The 11,419-nt window shown below is 35.0% G+C and overlaps 1 long non-coding RNA gene across 8 annotated transcripts; it reads right to left on the bottom strand.

Annotated features, from left to right (window-relative positions):
• Positions 1 to 693: 693 nt before the first annotated feature.
• LOC145028697 (uncharacterized) lies at positions 694 to 7,013 on the bottom strand. Of its 8 annotated transcripts, XR_013676147.1 has the most exons (17): positions 6,171 to 7,013; positions 5,896 to 5,969; positions 5,515 to 5,765; positions 5,222 to 5,428; positions 4,977 to 5,133; positions 4,586 to 4,859; positions 4,345 to 4,385; positions 3,951 to 4,194; positions 3,476 to 3,535; positions 3,268 to 3,371; positions 2,913 to 3,185; positions 1,721 to 1,754; positions 1,527 to 1,647; positions 1,384 to 1,448; positions 1,193 to 1,243; positions 1,040 to 1,092; positions 694 to 954 (listed from the first exon to the last, which is right to left on the bottom strand). It is a non-coding gene; the product is annotated as an uncharacterized LOC145028697 (long non-coding RNA). The 8 variants fall into 8 exon arrangements; XR_013676146.1 differs by lacking the exon at positions 2,913 to 3,185; XR_013676149.1 differs by lacking the exon at positions 2,913 to 3,185 and having other exon boundaries at positions 3,268 to 3,323.
• Between the last annotated feature and the right edge of the window lie 4,406 nt (positions 7,014 to 11,419).

Here is an 11,419-nt window from a genome sequence, read left to right as displayed (position 1 = left end):
GCTTCTGTCCAATTGAAACTTTGGTGATGAGAATCCTTCCTCACTTCGTAAATTATGACACTACCACAAGCGATATAACTAAGAATCAAATCCATTTTCGACATTGCTAATAACAGAAATACAAACACCAATTTTCAAAAATATCATAGTAATCATAAAGCAAATAAGATAAAACCAAAATTTACTTTATTGATAATGTGTGGAAAACAAGTGCTTACAATGCAAATACATATGAAAACTATGTTTCTAGATATTCCTAAGCAATCTATCATAAATCTTAAGTGGTAGCTTAGAATCCTGATCATTGAACACTACTACAAAAACAACCTTTTATGACATGCAATGTGTGTCATAAATGCTCAGACGACACGCAAATGTGTGTTAAGGAAGACCCTGTCATAACGAAAGACGACACGCATTTATGATGCATAGTTACGACATGTATTTACGACGTGCATTTACAACACGTATTGCGCGTCAAGGAAGGCCCTGTCATAAAGGAAGACGACACGTATTTGCGTGTCGTAACCTGATGACATGCATTTAGGACATGCATTGCGTATCATTAAATCTCCTGTCATAAATAAAGATGACATGCATTTGTGTGTCATAAACTTCAGCAACCATTTACGATATACATTCGTCTTTACGATAATCATTTACGCATAATACAAACATATGGAAACAAATATATACCAAAACAATAAAGTTTATCCAATAACATCATGTCAAAAAATTGTAATACATTGGTATTAAGGGGATCTGACTGTACATTGTTATTAAGAGGTTTTCCCTAACAATATAACCTAATACTACATTGCTATTAAGGAACACCTTCTTGTTTCAGATATCACGTCAAAAAAAAAAAATTATCCATATCATTGGTTTGTTACCTGGGCTGTTGTCCGGGCGTGGATGGCAAGTAATGGCTTGAATTCACAACTTATGGTTGCTCTGTAAACATAAAAATATAATATATTAATATATACAGACCACTAAGAAAAATATAAAAAAGAAAAAGAACTTATCAAATCAATACCTATAGGATTAATACTAGATAACCATGGTGAAGCTTTTGCCAAATGATTATATCTACAATAATTTCATATTTTATTCACTTTTTTTTCAAGTGTTTATGCAAAAAGTAAAATAAGAATAATGTAAATATTAAATAATCAATGGAAAAGCATACTTGTCTTAAATGTCTAAATCTGACGCACGTCTTACTTCACTTACTTTGTCCCTACATAAGGACAGTGTTAACAAAAGAAGATAACATTATATACCATAAGTACCCTCAAGTAATCAATCTCTTACAAAGTTACTAAAATACCCTTAAGTAATAAATCTCTTTCAAAGTTACTAAGAGACTTAGATACTCACTTGGTATGTAATATGACATTAAGAAGTCCAAGAATTGTTTGTGTTTTTCTTGTTCCTGGTGGGCCCTACATGGACAAGAGGTAAGAGTTAACATTTTCAAAGTACAATTCCTCAATAAGGAAATCAATGGTAAAAAAGAAAACCTGAAAAGAATAAACTTTCTGCATGAAAGACCTGCCTACAGGATTCAAACTTTCTTGCCGTTGACAATCAACCAAATGCACACTATCATCCCTTAAAAGACGTCTGTCTGATGCTGAGAAACTACACAAACAATATCCATATTAAAAAACATAAAAACACAATAAAGCTTTTCAATTAAAAGGATTTGATTCACCTTCTTGCTATAGTATCAAACTTAACTTTAAATCCTAGTAAAGACATCACCACCAAATGAGTAGCATTAGAAATATAATGGGTATATGGCACAAAAAACACTCTTTTTACGTAGAAATTCAATTTTGACACCGTGTTATTTTTTGTATCAATTTGACACTGCGTTTTCCAATTTGTTACAATTCTGACCACTTGACCGGTTAACCAGGTTACATGCTGATGTGGCATGATGATGTGTCGGTTTTGATGATGTGGCATGCTGACATGATATGCTGACGTGTCAAAATTGATTTTTTTTTCCACAAAAAACAATAAGTTTTTACTTTTTTTCGATTTTGACACTAAGTTTAATTTTTTATTTTAATTTTGACACTATGTTTTTTTTGTTCCAATCGAACATCATTTATCAAATTTTGTTCAATTTTGTCTATTTTCCATTTGAAACCGTATAAATATATTTTTTTATTACATTTTAAACCGTATAAACATATTTTTTTCGTTTAAAAACCACATTTTTATTTAAATACAAAATGTTTTTTTCTTACATTCAAAGCATTAGTTATATCATGAGAATCAAACTAACCATAAGCTTCTAATAAGATGTAAAAATTTGATGGGTTGCAAACTTGATATCTGAGTTTTGATCGACTACACACCTCCAAACCTCCAAATACATTTTAAAGTTGCATATTTAATATAAAATACAATTTTTATATAACTAATACATATTTATATATAAATTTATATATAAAAATATGGTTTGAGTGTAAAAAAATGTATTTATACAAAACTATGGTTTTTAAATGAAAAAAAAAACATATTTATACGGTTTAAATGTATTAAAAAATATTTATACGGTTTCAAATAGAAAATTGTCAACATTGAACAAAATTGGAAAAAATGATGTTCGATTTGGAACAAAAAAACATAGTGTCAAAGTTGAAAGAAAAAATTAAACTTAGTGTCAAAATCGAAAAAAAATGAAAACTTAATGTTTTTGTGAGAAAAAAAAAATCAGTTTTGACACGTCATCATATAATGTCAGCATGCCACGTTAGCATGTAACCTGGTTAACCGGTCAAGTAGTCAGAATTGTAACAAATTGAAAAACACAGTGTCAAAATTGACACAAAAAATAACACGGTATCAAAATCGAATTTTTATGTAAAAATAGTGTTTTTTGTGTCATTTACCCAAATATAATTGTTGATTTTGGCACCACAAAAGAAAACTTGAAGCTTCATTATTTTCATTGTTAGTTTAAGTAAATCTTCCCAATCCAAACTCCTTCATGTAAAAATAAATAATTTGTTAGAAAATTTTTTGATAAAAAAACAAGTTGAAAAAACTAAAAAAAGGAGCTTACGGAGAGTTTTCTGGTTTATAAAAGTACATACAACACCCATTGAAACGTGACCATTTATCAAGAGGTTTTAGAATGATCTATGGCTTTAGAATCTTTAGATCTTAAAGGTAAGTGAAGAGGTTAGTGTAATTGATTTCCAGATTATCAACATCTTAAAGCAAGTTACAATATGCAATAAATACCTTGTGTGTCCGTAAAATAGGATCATTCACAGTCAATCCAACTATCTCTTCATAATCTGAAATACAATGGACACTTTATACATCATAGTTGATGAATGAGGTACCTTTAATAAGGACATAAATAAGAGCAAAACAAATTAATTAGAATTACAAACACCAAATCTGTTACTCTAAGAAATCATGTTACTTGTATAGATTGAAGCCTTACGAGCAGCAATAGGCATGTTAGAGGTGGTGGCCACAAGTGCTGTACGTTTCGTCACTGACTCTTCACGTCCATCAGGTAATGTCATTGTCAATTGAGGAAAGTCCATCAGAACCATATATATATATATATATATATATATATATATATATATATATATATATATATATATGTATATATATATGTATATATATATATATATATGTATATATATATATATATATATATATATATATATGATTTCCCTGTCCTAAAATCTCTCATACTTGAGACATGAATGTTGACAAGTAAGATATCTTAGCATAGATTTTAGGGTTGTTTGAAATTTTGCAGTTCATATAATTCTTGATAATGGAAAGTCTCGACTTGGTCATCAGTTCTCCCAGTATTTACAGATTTTAAGATGAACACAAAGATTGATAAAAAGTATATTGCCTATTTAGGGACCAAATGAAGGTCAATTAACAATATTATTCACCTCAGTTGACTAGATTGTTGAAGAATGAAATCTATGTAGTGTTCCATCCTCATGTGTTGTCCTTGGTATATTATTACCACCCGCAAAAAGTGGTTCCTAGATAAAGGGTAAATTGGTAATTAGCTAAAAACAATTAAAATATGAGGATAAAAACAGAAAGGCAAATAGGTGAAGGGTTATTGTCTTGATTTAGAAAACTGATACTGAACACGGGTCCATGAGACAACATCACTACCATTTCTGGCTGCAAAATAGTAATAAAGGCAGACCAAGCGTTATCTTCCTCAAAAACACTGGTGCAATAAGCATGCATTTTTTATGACTATTTAATTTTCTAGTTTTTTTATCATCTTTAATGTATTAATTAGAAAAAAAAAAAAAAAGGATCCATTACTTGTGAAAATTAATTGTTTCCCGACCCCTCATAAGCATTGCCTGCATAAGGTCACAAGTTAATCATGAAATAGTAAAAAAATGAAGTACCATGAAATTGGTCTGCATACTTGATTAATTTAAGTAGTTCTTCGTAGACAACATAAACAAAAGTATGAAATGAGAGAAAATTTTGTAGCCAATCAGGGAGAGGGAATTTAAAGTTATATAAAAATTACGATTTAAGAGTATGAGACACTTACTCTTTGCATACGAGAAACTTTATGCCCCTTTTGTGATTTCTTTCTAGAATCATACCGACGGTTGATTCGTGCGCGATACACTGTGGATCGAAAACGTTTTGCGGTTCCAACAATTTTTTTGAATTGAAAATTTGCTCGAATCGGATCCTTTCAATTTCTATATCGATATCGAAGATATACTTACGAAGTTGTTCCAATTTATTGATTGGCATTAACCCTAGATCGTTGCCCCTGAGAAATTAATCCATACTTTCTACTCGAGCTCCATCATGAACTATTTACATTACAACGGACACACATCATTTATCAATCCAAAAATTTAATCATACAATATAGCCTGAAATGAATCAAAACTGACTAAAGAGCAGAAAATAAGAATCTAGAAAAGTACCTTCATCTTCTACACCAGATGAATCCTCCATAGCTTCAACCCCAGATCTTTGTGCAGTGGGCTCCACATGGTTCAACTCAAAAGGCGTTGGACTTTTTGTGACAGACTGCTCTCTTGGTGCCGATGGTGGTGCAAACTACTCTTTTTCTACTTGCAACTTCAAGGAACAAAAGTGACAAAAAGTCAGTATAAGGGCAATTTGGTAAATTGTATTTAGTTAAAGTAGCTAAATTTGAATTGCATACAATGGAAGCATAAGTACGCTTTTGAGGCTCTCCTACAGGTTCCTCAACCAAAGTCAAACGATCTTGCAGTGCACTGACTGAACCGTTTTACTTTACAGGATAGTTCTCTTCAAGACGATTTTCAACCTCAGGAGCTTACAACTGTTGCTTTTGGAAACTGTAACTGTTCACAAAACCATTTTCTACAACCTCCCATGTAGCTTGATGCTGAATAAGCACATTCAAAACATGAATTTTTTTATTTGTAAGTTGTTAATGATTCATGGGTAATGCAAGAAAATAAGATACAATACCTTGTTCTTGAAGAGCATTTGAGGCATTCAACTCGGAAAGAAGATCGTTTTGAGTCAAATAGGCAATAGGGTGATGATGATGAATTGGGTGATCGTCAATGTAGTGAAAGATATCATTGAGTACAAAGTAGCCTTTCTCTTGAGGTGCAAGGAAAAATGTCTGCACAAATGTCATGCTATTGAAATCTTTTTGATGCACTGAACCTGATGCCAATACAAGGACACCATCTTCACAGACATCAAAACATCACCTGTATAATTTTCAATCAATACATGTAAAAGAACTCTAAATCATGTTCTTAATTCAATTTATATATGTTGCTCCATTTTTTACTCTAAAATATAATCAATGATAAAGAACTTTAAAAAACATAATCTTACTTGAGTGCTTGAAGAGGCTTTATGGGAAATGCTGCGAATGAAGTCTCCAAATCAGGAATTTCATCGATTGCATCCTGCAACGATAAAGTTTTATATAACTAAACATTTTGTTTGGACAATTTGCAAGAAATAGCAGCAGACATTATTTACTCTTTTTACATATATTGGTTTTTTACCAATAAAAGCAACGTATATGAGCAATATTATGGATATAAAAGTGCATATATGTTGCTATTTCCTAAAATTTACCCTACATGTTTTACTATGAACTATACCTCATGGTGAGATCCAGTATCTGAATGATCAGATATCTCAGGGGAAGGTCTCTCTGTTGGTAAGCTCTTGTTGTTTTAACGTTTGTTGGCCCTAACTTTTTCTTTTGTAGTTTGCCAGTGCTAACGTTTTCCAAGGAATTCTTTTCATCTTCTTTGGTTTTAATGTTATTCAAAATATCTTTCAAAATATTGATGATTGGGATTCCTAACCCCACTACTAACACCACCATATGGACCGTTGATTAAAACTTTTGGGAAGTTGTCTAGTACTTGAGAAATAATTCGATAACATCAAGGGAGAAGAAGTTAGCGCTTGTTGGAAGAGAAGAAGAAGAAGCTCATTACCTTGATAATTGAAGAACTGAAGCAGGTCAAAACTCAGATTTCCAACGATTCCTATCGTTGACTCTCTCATTGTTCTTGTCTAAGCAATCCGAAATCGAGATGTAAACATCAGTACCAAAGATATGGATTTCACCCTTTTAAACCTAATTTCCGATACCAAGAAGAAAATTGGTGGATTTGATTCCATGTTGCTAAGGATATGGATTCGCACATACCATCAAAATCGAAAACGCCATCTCTGAAATTGATCAGAAAGATATGGATTCGCACATGTACCAAAGATATGGATTCGCACATGTACGCCGACACCACCATCAAGTCGAAAACGCCATCTCTGAAATTGATCAGAAAGCACCTCCGTTCATCATCGCCAGCGGATCCGTACCAGTCTCCCTTCTTTCCATCACTTCTGAAAATAGAGAAATAAGAGGGGATAGTCGATTGCGAAGATGAAAGATAGAAAGAACAAGGTGGGTTTTCAAAATTTTGGGGATTTCGTTTTCCCCTATTGTCTACTAAACACACTTTTCATTAAAATTATAAAGCGACGGTTATAGAGGACGCACATTTAAGATAAAGCGCCCTCCATGTTTTTAATCTTTTTTTCTTGAGACACTAATTTAAAGGCACGCAATAATGCGTGACCTAAATTCTTAAAACTTTTAGATAGATGACACTATTTTAAGCTCACTCTCTTTTGCATAACATAAATTAGTGCGTGTCACTAAAGGCATATATTCTAGTAGTGAAACCATGTGACCGAAATCCATTTCTTCAAATCAGAATCAGCCTACACCTCTTTTAAGCTTCCTTTTTTCTCTTCGATCCTACAAAACATCATAACGTGATTAACACATCATGTAATAAAAATCTATGAATAGGAACTTAATAGAGTTAGATAGTGGATGTACCTGACATAGAGTCATACAATTTGACTTTACCATCTCTAAGATCTCTCAAGTAGTCAGGGCAGCTTTGCTTCCAATGTCCCTTTAATTGGCAATAGAAACAGATGGATTCTTTAGCATCGACACATGGAACTATCTCAGAACTGGCCTTTCTCTTATGGTCAAACTTTTTGACTTTGGCCAATATCTCTCCCTTTGGAGGGGAAATCATTTCTGGACTATCACGGTTGTCATCACCAACTTCCATGGAGCTTTGGTAAATAGATCCTCCAAACAAATTTGCTTGACCAGTGCGCTAAAGCACTGTTGGTTCAGCAGCAATAAACAAATATGTCAGATCAGTTAGGTTCACAAAGCATTGTTGGTTCAGCAGCAATAAACAAATATGTCAGATCAATTAGGTTCACGTTGTTTTCAATCATGTAGTAGTCCTTAACAAACTGACTATATGACTCAAGAAGCGAGTGAAGAACCAAGTCAACAACCAGATCCTTTAGGAAAACGACACCCAACATTCCCAGTCTATCAATGTGCGACTTCAGCTTCAGGACGTGTGCATACACAGAACTTTCATCTTGGTGTTTGCATGCCAATAGGGCTTGAGTGACCTTGAAATTTTCAAGTCGCCGAAAATGTGGGTTAGGGAGAATCAATGGAGGAGGTGGAGGAAGAGAAGTATGATTTCTAGTTCCACCAATGCATGAAGAAAGGAATCATATTTTACTTTGATCGACACGTGGAAGATCATCTTCAGACGAAAAGCTTTTTCTAAAAGGATGAGGAAGACCATTACTGCTTGAAAACCGTCACAAAGTGAGAGCATAATCGAGATTAAACATGCCATTGAAAAGTTCATTGAATCTCAAAAGATCTATGAATTTCATCTAAAACCTAATTCATTTAAAATTTCTATAAAGGGAGAAAATTCAAGTTAGTTGATTTAAATCCTTAATATAACACCCAAAAGAAATATTAAGGCTAGGACCCAACATAATTTAGAAAAGGGATGCCGTAATCTAATTGTAAATTATTTGAAGGTAGGTAAATGACGGTTTACCAATTCCACCACGAAAATGAAATTTTAAATGAATTAGGTTTTAGATGAAATTCATAGATCTTTTGAGATTCAATGAACTTTTCAATGGCATGTTTAATCTCGATTATGCTCTCACTTTGTGACGGTTTACCAATTCCAGGGATTTCTTTATATAGATGTTGCTGGAGCAATTTGCAAAGTTGAAAGGATGTTTTCCTTGGTTTGTGTGATGTGGATATGGTTGGGTTAATGAGGAAGTGACACATGGAGGCAAGTGGGCACATTTGACCCACTTGTGGGGTAAAATATCCTTAGATATTTCTATTAATGAAATAATGATTTTATAATTAATAAATCCTTGGGATATGAATAAAATATGAATATATGGGGCCTTATATGTCAAAATATGAATTTGGCTGAAAATCCCACGTTAAAATCATGAAAAACGGGCTTAAAACGCGAAAGGGGTCGAAAACCGGGAAAAAGGAGCGAACCTGCAAAGCTGCTCGGATTTGGGTCGAAGTTTAGTCCCAGCAGCCAGAACCGGAGGTTGGTTCGGTTGCTTGGTGAGAACCGAGAGTGAGGAGAAGGCTTGAGCCCGAATGTGCGAAGGAAGCGGAAGAAGGTCTCGGTTTGTAGTTGGCTTCGATCCTGAGGGAAGGTTCGGTCCTGAGGAGCTTCGGTCCTGTTAGGTTCGCTTCTTAGAGTTTTGCTTCCAAGAGGCTCGACTCTCCTAGTTTCGGTTCCCTAGGGGCGTTGGTCCTATTTAGCTATTTTTTTATTTAACTTCCCGTTTTGAGTGATTTTTTGCACAGTTAAGGGTTCGGATGACCCGAATGACTATAAAAATATGAGAGAGATTTTAAAAGAGATTTGATTTTAGTCAATATTAGTGTATAGCCTCGCAATGCAATGTCCGTGAATCCTGTTATACTTCGTTTATTATTATTTTAAGTCCCCAAAATGGTCCATAGTAATGTTTTGATGCCTTTAACACCCTTCTTAGGGTTTCACATTGATAAACACGTAGATTCACTGAGACACTTGAATTCTTGACATACAAATGCACATTTTTATAGAATAACTTTTAATCATACAAGTATTAGATAAGTTTGATAACTTTTTGACTTGACTTTGACTTTAACTTTGACTTGAATATGACGGTTGTCACATTATCCCTCCGTTAGAAGGAATTTTGTCCCGAAATTTGCATTTTGAGAGGGACTTCAAGGGTTGGGGAATAGATGTGGATATTTTTGTTTCATTTGGTCCTCACGTTCCTATGTAAATTCGGGTCCTCTCTTGGCGTTCCAGCGGACCTTTACGATAGGAATGTGGCTTTGTTTCGTCGACTTGACCTCTCGATCCATGATTTCAACAGGTTCCTCTATGAAGTAGAGGTTCTCATTGATCTCAATTTCTTCCAAACGAATGAAAAGGGTTTAATCAGACAAACATTTCTTTAAGTTCGACACATGAAAGGTAGGATGAACGTTGTTGAGTTCCTATGGTAATCGTAGCTTATATGCTAGCTGGCCAATCCTGGAGAGGATTTCGAATGGTCCGATATACCTTGGATTTAGTTTTCCACGTTTTCCAAAACGTATTAATCCCTTCCAAGGGGATACTTTTAGTCGTACTCGATCCCCAACTTGGAACTCCAAAGGCTTCCATCTCTTATCCGCGTAACTTTTTTGTCGGTCTTGCGAAGCCTTCATCCGTTCACGAATTTGGATGATGTTTTCCGTTGTTTCTCTTATGATCTCCGGGCCAGTGATCGTGCTGTTAGGAACTTGCCCTCTTGCGAGTTGTGTATCGCCCACCTCAGCCCAACATAGGGGTGATCTGCACTTACGACCGTAGAGGGCTTCGTACGGAGCAAATTTGATGCTAGTGTGATAACTATTATTGTATGAGAATTCGATAAGGGGTAAATGAGCATCCCAAGCTTTACCAAATTCCATCACACAAGCTCTTAGAATGTATTCTAACTTTTGAATGGTTCTTTCACTCTGCCCATCGGTCTGTGGGTGGTAGGCTCTACTCATGTCCAGCCTAGTTCGCATAGCTTTCTGCAGTGACTACCAGAACCGTGACGTGAACCGACTATCTCTATCGGAGATAATGGATATCGGTACTCCATGAAGTCGTGCGACTTCTTTAATGTAGATCCTTGTCAGTTTCTCCATTTTGTCGGCCTCCTTTATTGGTAGGAAGTGTGCAAATTTGGTTAATCTGTCGACGATTACCCAAATGGTGTCAAGTCCACCCTTTGTCTTAGGTAACTTGGTAACGAAATCCATCGTAATCCGCTCCCACTTCCAATCGGGTATCTCTGGCTGCTGAAGTAGTCCCGAGGGATTCTGATACTCCACCTTAACCTTGGTGCAAGTCAGGCGCTTGCCCACAAAGGTAGCTATTTCGGATTTCACATTTGGCCACCAATACAGCTTCTTGAGGTCTAAGTACATTTTGTCTGAACCGGGATGCGCAAAGTAACGAGTTTTATGAGCTTCATTCATGAAAACGTCCCAGAATCTACCAAATTTTGGTGTCCATATCCGGTTCATGAGACAGCGAACTCCGTCATCCATGACTTCAAGATTTTTGTCCATTCCTCTCAACGCTTCACCTGCCACATTCTCTGGTTTTAAGGCTTCTTCTTGTGCCTCTTTAATTTGTGCGGACATGTGTGAATGGATGGTCATGGTTAATCCCTTTACTCAGCGGCCCGAGTATTCCTTTCTGCTCAAAGCATCTACAACCACGCTGACTTTTCCTGGGTGATAACGAATCTCACATTCGTAATCGTTTAGCAATTCTACGCATCGTGTTTTTCTCATGTTGAGTTCTTTTTAATTGAGGATATGCTGAGGGATTTTGTGATCGGTAAAGATAGTGCACTTTGTGTCTTAGAGGTAATGTCTCCAAATTTTTAGGGCGAAAACTACCACTCCCAG

This window comes from Lactuca saligna, chromosome 2 (assembly GCF_052625555.1).
Source record: "Lactuca saligna cultivar CGN05327 chromosome 2, ASM5262555v1, whole genome shotgun sequence".
Taxonomy (NCBI): Eukaryota; Viridiplantae; Streptophyta; class Magnoliopsida; order Asterales; family Asteraceae; genus Lactuca; species Lactuca saligna.
The sequence above is the reverse complement of the archived record's forward strand: the minus strand, read 5'-3'. Positions and strand labels throughout refer to the sequence as shown.